Genomic DNA, 10,690 nt, shown 5'->3' with positions numbered 1-10,690 from the left:
CCCACGCTACCCTGGGCGCTCGCGGCGATGGAAAATCTTTTCCGATACGAAAATGGGCATAACTCTCTCATACGATATCCGAATTAGACGATTCTTTTTGGTATGGCTCAGAAATTTCAATACGGATCTAATTCTTCAATTAAATATTAATTTGGAACACATTTGCTTAATTTGATACCACTTATTCTCGAAGTAACAACGTCGAACGTTCTTGAAATGCCAAAATTAAATTTCATTGACCACCCGAAATTCACCCGAGACCCTCGGGATCTCAACCAAATATACCAACAAGTCCTAAAACATCATACGGACTTACTCGGGGTCTCATATCATGTCAAACGACGCTAAAATTACAATTCACACCCCAATTCGATCTTTTGAGTTTCCAAACTTTTAAATTTACAAATCTTGTGCCAAAACATGTTAAATGAATCCGGAATGACTTTAAATTTGGCACACAAGTCATAAATGACATAACGGAGCTATTCCAATTTCCAGAATCGGATTCCGACCCCGATATCAAAAAGTCAACCCCGTGGTCAAACTTCTCAAAAATTAAACTTTCGGCATTTCAAGCCTAATTCCTCTACGGACTTCCAAATAATATTGCGTACACGCTCCTAAGCCCAAAATCATCATACGGAGCTATTGGAATCATCAAAATTCAAATCTGAGGCCGTTTACACATAGGTCCATGTCCGGTCCACATTTCTAACTTAAAATTTTCAATTATGAGACTAAGTATCTCATTTCACTCCGAGTTCCTTCCGGACTCGAACCAACTAACCCGGTATATCATAATATAGCTTAAGAGGATAAAGGAAACAGAAATGGGGGAAACAGGGCTATAACTCCCGAAACGATCGGCCGGGTCGTTACAGTGATGCACCATGCTGACAGTTTCATCCTCGAACGTGCCGAGAGTTGTTCCAAAAGCCAAGAAACGGCTGTGTAACTCTCCCATGCACATACCCGGGGGTGATCCCACGTCACCCTATCCCATACAGGTCTGATAGCACAGCATAACTAAAATTCCTCAATTCAACCTAGCCCACAAGCCTTCGAATCAAATTTCCGACATCCGAAATTTCTTATAAGATTAGAAGTTCACATCTACATACCGTATAAGTCAGAACAAGCTGTACCAAAAGCCGTAACCATATCTCAAATACTCAAATTCAAATACCGCATAGCTCGAATGCTCGAAGCAATGATTTCAAATCACAGTATCGACTCAAATAAACCCAGTGCTGGTAATAAACCTCATATCAGACAAAACCTCGTTCTTAAACCTTCGTATACTGTTGATGATGAAGGAAACATACCGAATTCATAACCATTCATTAGACCAACAGGTCATGGAGCTCCCGTTCCTTTAACAAGAACTATAACCAATTTCAAAGCCGACTTCCAATATTATCCTCCCAATTATACCACAATCAAATCCGATAGCATCCCTTCTAGGCCCAATGACCTCGTCTCATCCCACACGACCACTCTAGTGACATGACACATCACTACAATCTAAATCCATAACTCGTGCAATCCGTGCACCAGATAGCAACATTCCAAGTGTACCCAATCGTAACACTGACCCAAACAGGAGAACTGTTCCGCAAGCTCGATGAGTACCACCCCGACGCAATACTAAGAACCCATCACACACCGCAGAACCATAACATACAAATCTTACACAAGGGCTCATATTTCTACATAACTCTGCTGCAATACGCGACCCTATCCAAATACTGGTCCATATGAAAACACCTCAGGCCACCCTGCTAAATCAATAACCATGCGCAAATCGACATCAAGTACCCAAAGTGCATTACCATAACCACAGAGAAGCAAACTACACCATGCCACATAAAACCCGAAAGAGCATAACCAATACGTCATCAACCAAGCAATATCCAATACTATTCTCGCTCAAATTCCGCTATAAGGCCACAATAAAGCCGCACCTTATGTGCATATAACCAATGAATCACAACTCCTCATAGCATAGAAGAGTAACTCGCAGATCATTTCAGAACACGAATAAGCTTCACATCAACCGAATGGCACATCCTTCAACAATAGTAGTATGGAGTCAATCAATCCGTCTCGGTGTAGAATACACATCCTAATTGGGCCTACCAACGGGCCCCCAAATCAACTATGGTCAGCCACCAATAGATAAACAACCTCCGAAAGTCCACAATGACGTAATCATAATACCTTCTATCATCTGGCAAGCTCCAGCCACAACTTCACAATCCAAAACCATGAAACAATCTGCTCATGAGAACTCCCAATCTTCAATTCCATAGAACACATGAATCACCCTATTTGATTCCACCTCCACTGCCCGAATGCCTAACACTTCTCTCATACACAATCCTCCCACGAGAAATACTTTGAAACTTCTTCCGTGCCACCTGGCAAAAAGTTTAATACCAACAGTCGATCAACCAGGAGAGTGCCGCAATACCAGTGAAGTACCCATAAATCAAAACACACTGCCCCTTCTGAAATGTACACTCTCATCAAGCTATACCAGATAGTAATATCATTTACCTAGTCATCGGATATCGTTCATGTTGCCTAAGAATTTATGTCCTTCCCTTCAAAACTGAACTGTGACCTTGTACATATAAATCCTATTCCCGCATAACACCATATCTAATATGCCATCACGTGACAAACATAAGAATTCTATTATCAACTCCGAGTCACTAGTAAATTACATACCTTATTAGTAAGAAACCTCTTTCTTGCTTCTTTCAAGGAGGAAATCATAACACACAACACGTTACGTACATCAGTTGAAAATATCCGGTTCAAACCATAGTAGAAACCATCATGAACACTTTGAAATCCATTTGCACTTAACCAAGCTATCTGAACTAAATTCCTCTAACTCCACCAAGCCACACAAGTTGCCAAATCCGAGAGCATTGCCACGAAACTCCACGTCATAAGTACCCAAGGAACCGATCATACCCATTACTGTGCTAACCCAACCTACTACCAAGCTGTCCTATTTCTCCAAGTCCTTTCCAAATTGCCTTCAAATTGTGATTTTTTTTTCATTGTTAGAAAACTACTATCCTTAACTAAAACTTGCCCCACGAACTCTAGCATAGAATCACGCCGCCCTAAGGCTTTTAAGCTGCCAAATTCCCTTTTTATGTATCCCAAAGGTTCCACAACCAAAAATGCTTACTCCGAAGAGACTTCATGTGAACCTAAAACTGTTTCCTTCACCTTCTTGATACTGAAATGCATAATTCACAATGATATAAGATTCCATGAGTCTCAACAATGTTCAATGCAACTCCCAGCTTTTTAGCCATATTTATAAATCTTGAATCCATTGGAACCATTCTCGAGAGTCATCCACTCTACTCAAATCGTGAATTAACCAACCAAACAGACCGAAACGACCTGTGCCCCATTAGCACACCAACACCCAAGGGAAATAAAGAGTAACACACACTCCTACGCAACCGAGCAAATTCCCGCTCCTCGTACACTACATTCTTCGTGAATAACCACTCAATTATTTTATGATCCTCCTATAACCATAGAGTGTAATACAACTTGTGTCCAAAAATTCCTTTACCCGAGTCATCCTCGATCTTGATCTCTGCAAGTCATAACTGATTCACCAGTATACCCCGAACCGAAACTAATACGACACATAACCGTGCAATCAACTCGTCGATAGCAGACTCCCCACTTAGCCCTAAGCTGCAATTATATAAAATTAGAGCCCGCAAGGATTTCTCCTTCTTAATTACCAAGATCTCGCACCGTTGATCTGCCAGACTTCTCGAAGTCTTTTATTAAGCTTTTCATGAACATTCTGACTCTCCAGCCAAAATCACACACGCGACCTCCTACCAGGTAGCAAGTAATATTCCTCGCAAAAGCTTCATCAACATCACGCCACCGTTAGCTGCACATAGGAGATAACTCACATGTGGAATTCCTTACTTGCATCTTCCAATGACACTGCACTGAGTGCAACGACCACTAAATCCGTAAATTCTCCTGAGTTCATGCTCGCCCACCATTTGTATGAGTCTGCACTTTCCCTATTGACATCAATTGTACGTCAACAATACCTTATGAACTCAAGTCATATTGCACCTGACACGATAATCAGATCTTCATGCCTCTATTCATTTCAAATACACTCCTTTCTGCCATATTCAATTTTTTTTTGAACACTAACCATTACTCCAAATAGAGTCTGCAGGACGATTCACATACTAACATGATTCCAAACCATTCTACACTCTCTCAATACGCACGACTACCCTACCATTGAATTCATATGCCAATCTACCACTCTTACTTCGGTTAAATCACCTCATTTAAGAAACTTCTCAACCTCTACTTCTCCCACTTGACCTGCTAGTACTTCAACGACCGCGAAATACTTCCCATCATGTCTTCCCTCATACTTTGCTACCCAACTGCTGCATCAAATCGAAAAGCATCTCTGTCGCACCTAAACCAATAAAATGTTACCGAATTTAAGTCTCTTCGAAGATCATCTTTCTCGAGCCATCAACATCAGAAATGCCCACCACAATTACTACACAATCAGTTACTCTTCTTGATTCCAAACTCATTTACAAGACATGAGAATTTAATTTGTCCCAAAATTTAACAACGTGAAAGATCCTATAAAACATTCACTCGAGACCGTATGTCACATCAAAATGAAAATCAAGCGTCCAATGGCGTTCCTTTACATTTCAAGGAAACACTTCTCGTCACATTCAAATCATCTTATCACATCCCGCAGTTACATCATACTCATCACAAAGCCATTCCACCGCTCATCGAGCCACAATTTCCACTCGTAGGGGCATTACCGGACATAGGAGTCCAAATGTATAGGTTACAACTGAAGCTACCGAGCCAAAGCTGTGGTCTAAACCTGGCCTCAAGTCCTCCAGACTGGCCCATTACCAAAATACATAACACATCTCAAACATCGTTCGTAGAATCACAAGTTGGCAATGTACAACTGATACCGAGCAATCATGTGCACATACGAGATGCGTGGAAGGAATTCAAAGAGTTATGTTTCAAGCTAAATCAATTTCGCACGATAGAATACAAGGAAGTGAAATTTTCCTAAGGGTTATGCAGCCTCCTGAAGATAAGCACAGACGTCTCTGTACCGATCTGCAAGACTCTACTAAACCTGCTCATGACTCGTGAGACCTATGTAACCTAGTCTCCGATACCAATCTGTCACGACCCAAAAATCTAACCTGTCGTGATGGCGCCTATCGTGGAACTAGGCAAGCCAACTCCTTTCCAAAGTAAAACGATAATTTCATTTCAAAGATAATTTCAAGGTTATTTAACATAAAACCTCCAAATTAAAGAGTTTAAATCAAAGAAAAACAGAAGTGCGGAAAAGAAAAGCCCGACATCGGGGTGTCACTAGTCATGAGCATCTACTACAATCTGTCTAACAACGTCAAGGCTAACTCAGCCTGGAAAATAGCTAAATACAACTAGAGGAAGACAAGAGGGAGAAGAGCAGGGGCTGCGATCGCCAAACAGCTACCTTGCTATTTCCAAGAAAATCTGCAACCAGAACACTCAATAACCACTACCGTGTCCAGCTACACGTGGATCTGAACACACAAGGTGCAGGGAGTAACGTGAGTACGCCAACTCAGTAAGTAACAACAATAAATAAAGACTGAGCAGTAGTGACGAGCAATAAAACATATAACGTTCATATCAGGAAATCTCAGTAAAATACCACATGCTTTTAAAAATCACGATTTGAATCAAATATCTCGTTTAAACCCAGTTCCAGTAAAAAAGAAAATCATTTAAAGACATCTTTCCAACAGTTTTTCAAACAAAGGCTCAATGCAAAGGTGAGCAAAAATGATGAAATCATAAACAGCCCCTCAGGCAAACCTCACATTCACTCTTGCCACTCGGGCAAACCTCACAGTCACTCTTGCCACTCGAGCATACCTCACAATCACTCTTGCCACTCGGGCATACCTCACAGTCACTCATGCCTCCCAGTCACTCAGCACTTGGCACTCGCACTCAGTAGGTACCTGCGCTCACTGGGGGTGTGTACAGACTCCGGAGGGGATCCTTCATCCCAAGCGCTATATCAAGCCAAATCATGGCATAAATCACTCAGGTATGCTGCAGGCGGGCAGCCCCGATCCACACTCATCCTCACAATTCAGGCCCTCGGCCTCACTCAGGTATGTTTTAGGCGGGCAGCCCCGATCCACACTCATCCTCACAAATCAGGCCCTCGGCCTCACTCAGTCATAAGTATCTCAAGCCACTCGGGCATTTCAGTAAAACAGGGCATTCGGCCCAAAACATTTATATGCATCAAAATAGAGTCATAAACTGAGTTATGCGGTAAACAAGCATAAACATGACTGAGTATAGATTTTCAATCGAAAATAATGAGAGGATGGTAAGAAACAGCCCCTAAGGGTTCAAACAGCATTGGCGCAAGGCCCAAACATGGCATTCAGCCCAATTTACATAAATCTTTCTAAATCATATAAGTATCAATGGTTTCAACAAAGTATGCAACTTTACAGTTGCTACGGGGCGGACCAAGTCACAAATCCCCAACAGTGCACGCCCACACGCCCGTCACCTAGCATGTGCGTCACTAAAAATAGTAGAATGATACAAAAATTCGGGGTTTCATACCCTCAGGACTAGATTTACAATTGTTACTTACCTCAATCCGAGAAATTCTTTATTCCAATAAGCCTTTCCCTCGCGATTCGGCCTCCAAACGCCTCGAATCTTAATCAAAATAATTCGATACAATCAAGACGAGGTGTAGGAATCAATTCCATATGAAAATGCCAAATTTCACAAATAAATCCGAAATTATCTCAAAAATCAACAGTGGGGCCCACGACTCGGAACCCAACAAAAGTTATAAAATATTAACGCCCATTCAACCACGAGTCCAACCATACAAAATTTTCTAAATTCCGACTCCGATTCGGCCTTCAAACCCTCAAATCAATTTTTGAAACATTTCTATTCTAATCCCCCAAATCATGAAATAAGTGCTGGAAATAATGTTAGATTCATGAATAACGGACCAAATCAAGTTAAAATCACTTACCCCAGTCCAATTTGTGAAGTTTGCCTCTGAAAATCGCCCAAACCGAGCTCCCAAACTATTTTTATGTCAAAAATGGCCAAAAGACCCGTTTATAGAGCCTCTGATGTTTTTGAGCGTCACAGGTAGCGTGGGGCACTGCCTGTGGCACACTTTCCAGTACCCTTAAATATCCCAGCGCCAGGGCTAGCGCCCCACGCTACCCTGGGCGCTCGCGGCGATGGAAAATCTTTTCCGATACGAAAATGGGCATAACTCTCTCATACGATGTCCGAATTAGACGATTCTTTTTGGTATGGCTCAGAAATTTCAATACGGATCTAATTCTTCAATCAAATATTAATTTGGAACACATTTGCTTAATTTGGTACCACTTATTCTCGAAGTAACAACGTCGAACGTTCTTGAAATGCCAAAATTAAATTTTGTTGACCACCCGAAATTCACCCGAGACCCTCGGGATCTCAACCAAATATACCAACAAGTCCTAAAACATCATACGGACTTACTCGGGGTCTCATATCATGTCAAACGACGCTAAAATTACAATTCACACCCCAATTTGATCTTTTGAGTTTCCAAACTTTTAAATTTACAAATCTTGTGCCAAAACATGTTAAATGAATCCGGAATGACTTTAAATTTGGCACACAGGTCATAAATGACATAACGGAGCTATTCCAATTTCCAGAATCGGATTCCGACCCCGATATCAAAAAGTCAACCCCGTGGTCAAACTTCTCAAAAATTAAACTTTCGGCATTTCAAGCCTAATTCCTCTACGGACTTCCAAATAATATTTCGTACACGCTCCTAAGCCCAAAAACATCATACGGAGCTATTGGAATCATCAAAACTCAAATCCGAGGCCGTTTACACATAGGTCCATATCCGATCCACATTTCTAACTTAAAATTTTCAATTATGAGACTAAGTGTCTCATTTCACTCCGAGTTCCTTCCGGACTCGAACCAACTAACCCGGTATATCATAATATAGCTTAAGAGGATAAAGGAAACAGAAATGGGGGAAACAGGGCTATAACTCCCGAAACGATCGGCCGGGTCGTTACAGTGATGCACCATGCTGACAGTTTCATGTGCTCACACTCTCGAATACTCAACCACTCGGTACTATATATGGCTCATACGGCCCAGAGAAGATCCACCCCGGAACATATACATCACTGACTATAAGTCACCCAGTACCAAGGAAGGCCAATCCAGCCCTGTGGAGAAGATTCATCTCCAGGTTCACACTCTCAAATACTCAACCACTCGGTATAGTATAGGGCCGATACGGCCCAGGGAAGCCTAGGGAAGATCCATCCCAGAACATATACATCACTGATTATAAGTCACCCAGTACCGAGGAAGGCCAATCCGGCCGTATGGAGAAGATCCATCTCCAGGTATATAGTGCTTCGGACAAGATCCATGTCCAGGGAAGATCCATCCCCATATATATAGTCGACTGCGCTCACTGGGAGTGTGCAGACTCTGGAGGGGCTCCTTCAGCCCAAGCACTATCATAAATCAGTATTAACATCAGAATCAATCAGGCCCTCGACCTCATTCAGTCATCAATCTCTCCAGTCTCTCTCTCATGGGCTCAAAATGTCATGAAAATAGCTCAAAAATGATGATATGATGTATCAATATATAACAACAGAGACTGAGATATGATATGCATATGAATGCGTATGACTGAGTATGTAATGCAATGAAAGCAGATAACTTAACAGTAGAAATGACCTCGGTGGGTCCCAACATGATAAGCATGTAGTCTAAACATAGTTTATAGTATGAATCACAGTTTGATAACTCTAGTACGCAGAGATTTCATGATTTCAGACAAGTTCAGATAACTACACAGTACCCCAAAAATAACTGTCACAGTTCACACAGTGCACGCCCACGCGCCTGTCACCTAGCATGTGATTCACCTCAACACCAAATACATAACATGTATAATCAGGGTTTATACCCTCAGCTCCAAGATTAGAAGAGTTACTTACCTCGAACAAGACGAATCCAAAGTCGAGCAAGCTAAACAATGCTCCAAAAATCGCATTCTGTACGTATCAACTTCTGAATGGCTCGAATCTAGCCATAATAAATTTGATTCAGTCCACACAATTTATAGGAATTAATTCCATATTAAAATACCAATATTTTCCCACAAAATCCGAAATTACACTTCAAAAATCACTTGTGGGGCCCATATCTCGGAATCCGGCGAAACTCACAACATCCGACAACCCATCCAATTACAAGTTTAACAATACTAATTTCACTCAATTCTGACTCCAAATCGATGTTCAAAACTCAAAAATTCGTATTATGAACTTTAGGCCAATACCCTTAATTTCCACTTTAAATTCGTCAAGTAATTGCTAAAAATGAAGATAGATTCGTGGAATATAATCACAAGGGAGTCAAGAACACTTACCCCAAGTTGTGTGGAAAAGTTCCTCTCCATAATCGCCCAAACCGAGCTCCAAAATGTCCAAAATGAGAAAAATCTCGGAAACCCTCGTTTTTAACACTGCCCGGGCATTTCCGCACCTGCGGTGTCTGGGCTCGCACCTGCGCATCCGCTTTTGCTGAAAGAATTGTGCTTTTGCGGACATCTCTTGCCCAGCGAGCCTCTGCATCTACGATGCCAAGGACCGCATATGCGGTCGCGCTTTTGCGCAACAGGCTCTACAACTGCGACGACCCTCGCACCTGTGATTATTGCACCTGCGCAACCCAGCCACAAGTGCGATCATACTAGAACCAGCATACCTCTAGCAGTGCAATATGCAATGAAAATGATCCGAACCTCATTTGTAACTCACCCGAGGCCAGTCGAGACCCAGACCAATTATACCGACAAGTCACATAACATAACATGGAGCTACTCGAGGTCTCAAATCACATCAAACAACATCAAAACGACGAATCGCACCTCAAATCAAAATCTATGAACTTTGAACTTTCAAATTTTATATCTTGTATTGAAATACATCAAATCAATCCGTAATGACTTTAAATTTTGCACACAAGTCATAAATGATATAACAAAGCTATTCCCATTTCTAAAATCGTATTCCGACCTCGATATCAAAAAGTCAACCTCCCGGTCAAACTTCCCAAAAATTCAACTTTCGCCATTTCAAGCCTAATTCCACTACGGACCTCCAAATAATTTTTCGGACACGCTCCTAAGTCCACATTACCATACAGAGCTATTGGAAATATTAGAATACAAATCCGAGGTCGTTTACACATAAATCAACATCCGGTCGACTTTTCCAACTTAAACTTTCCATTATGAGACTAAGTGTCTCATTTCACCCCGAAATCCTTTCGGACCCTAACCAATTTTCCCGGCAAGTCATACAACAACTGTAAAGCATAAATTGAATAGTAAATGGGGGAACGAGGCTATTATACTCAAAACAATCGGCCGAGTCATTACATTTTCGCCCACTGAAACATACGCTCGTCCTCGAACGTGCCAAGAGTTGTTTACAAGCCATCAAATCACTATTCCATCTTA

The sequence above is a fragment of the Nicotiana tabacum genome, chromosome 19 (assembly GCF_000715075.1).
Source record: "Nicotiana tabacum cultivar K326 chromosome 19, ASM71507v2, whole genome shotgun sequence".
NCBI classification, from domain to species: domain Eukaryota; kingdom Viridiplantae; phylum Streptophyta; class Magnoliopsida; order Solanales; family Solanaceae; genus Nicotiana; species Nicotiana tabacum.
This window is presented reverse-complemented; position numbering follows the sequence as displayed.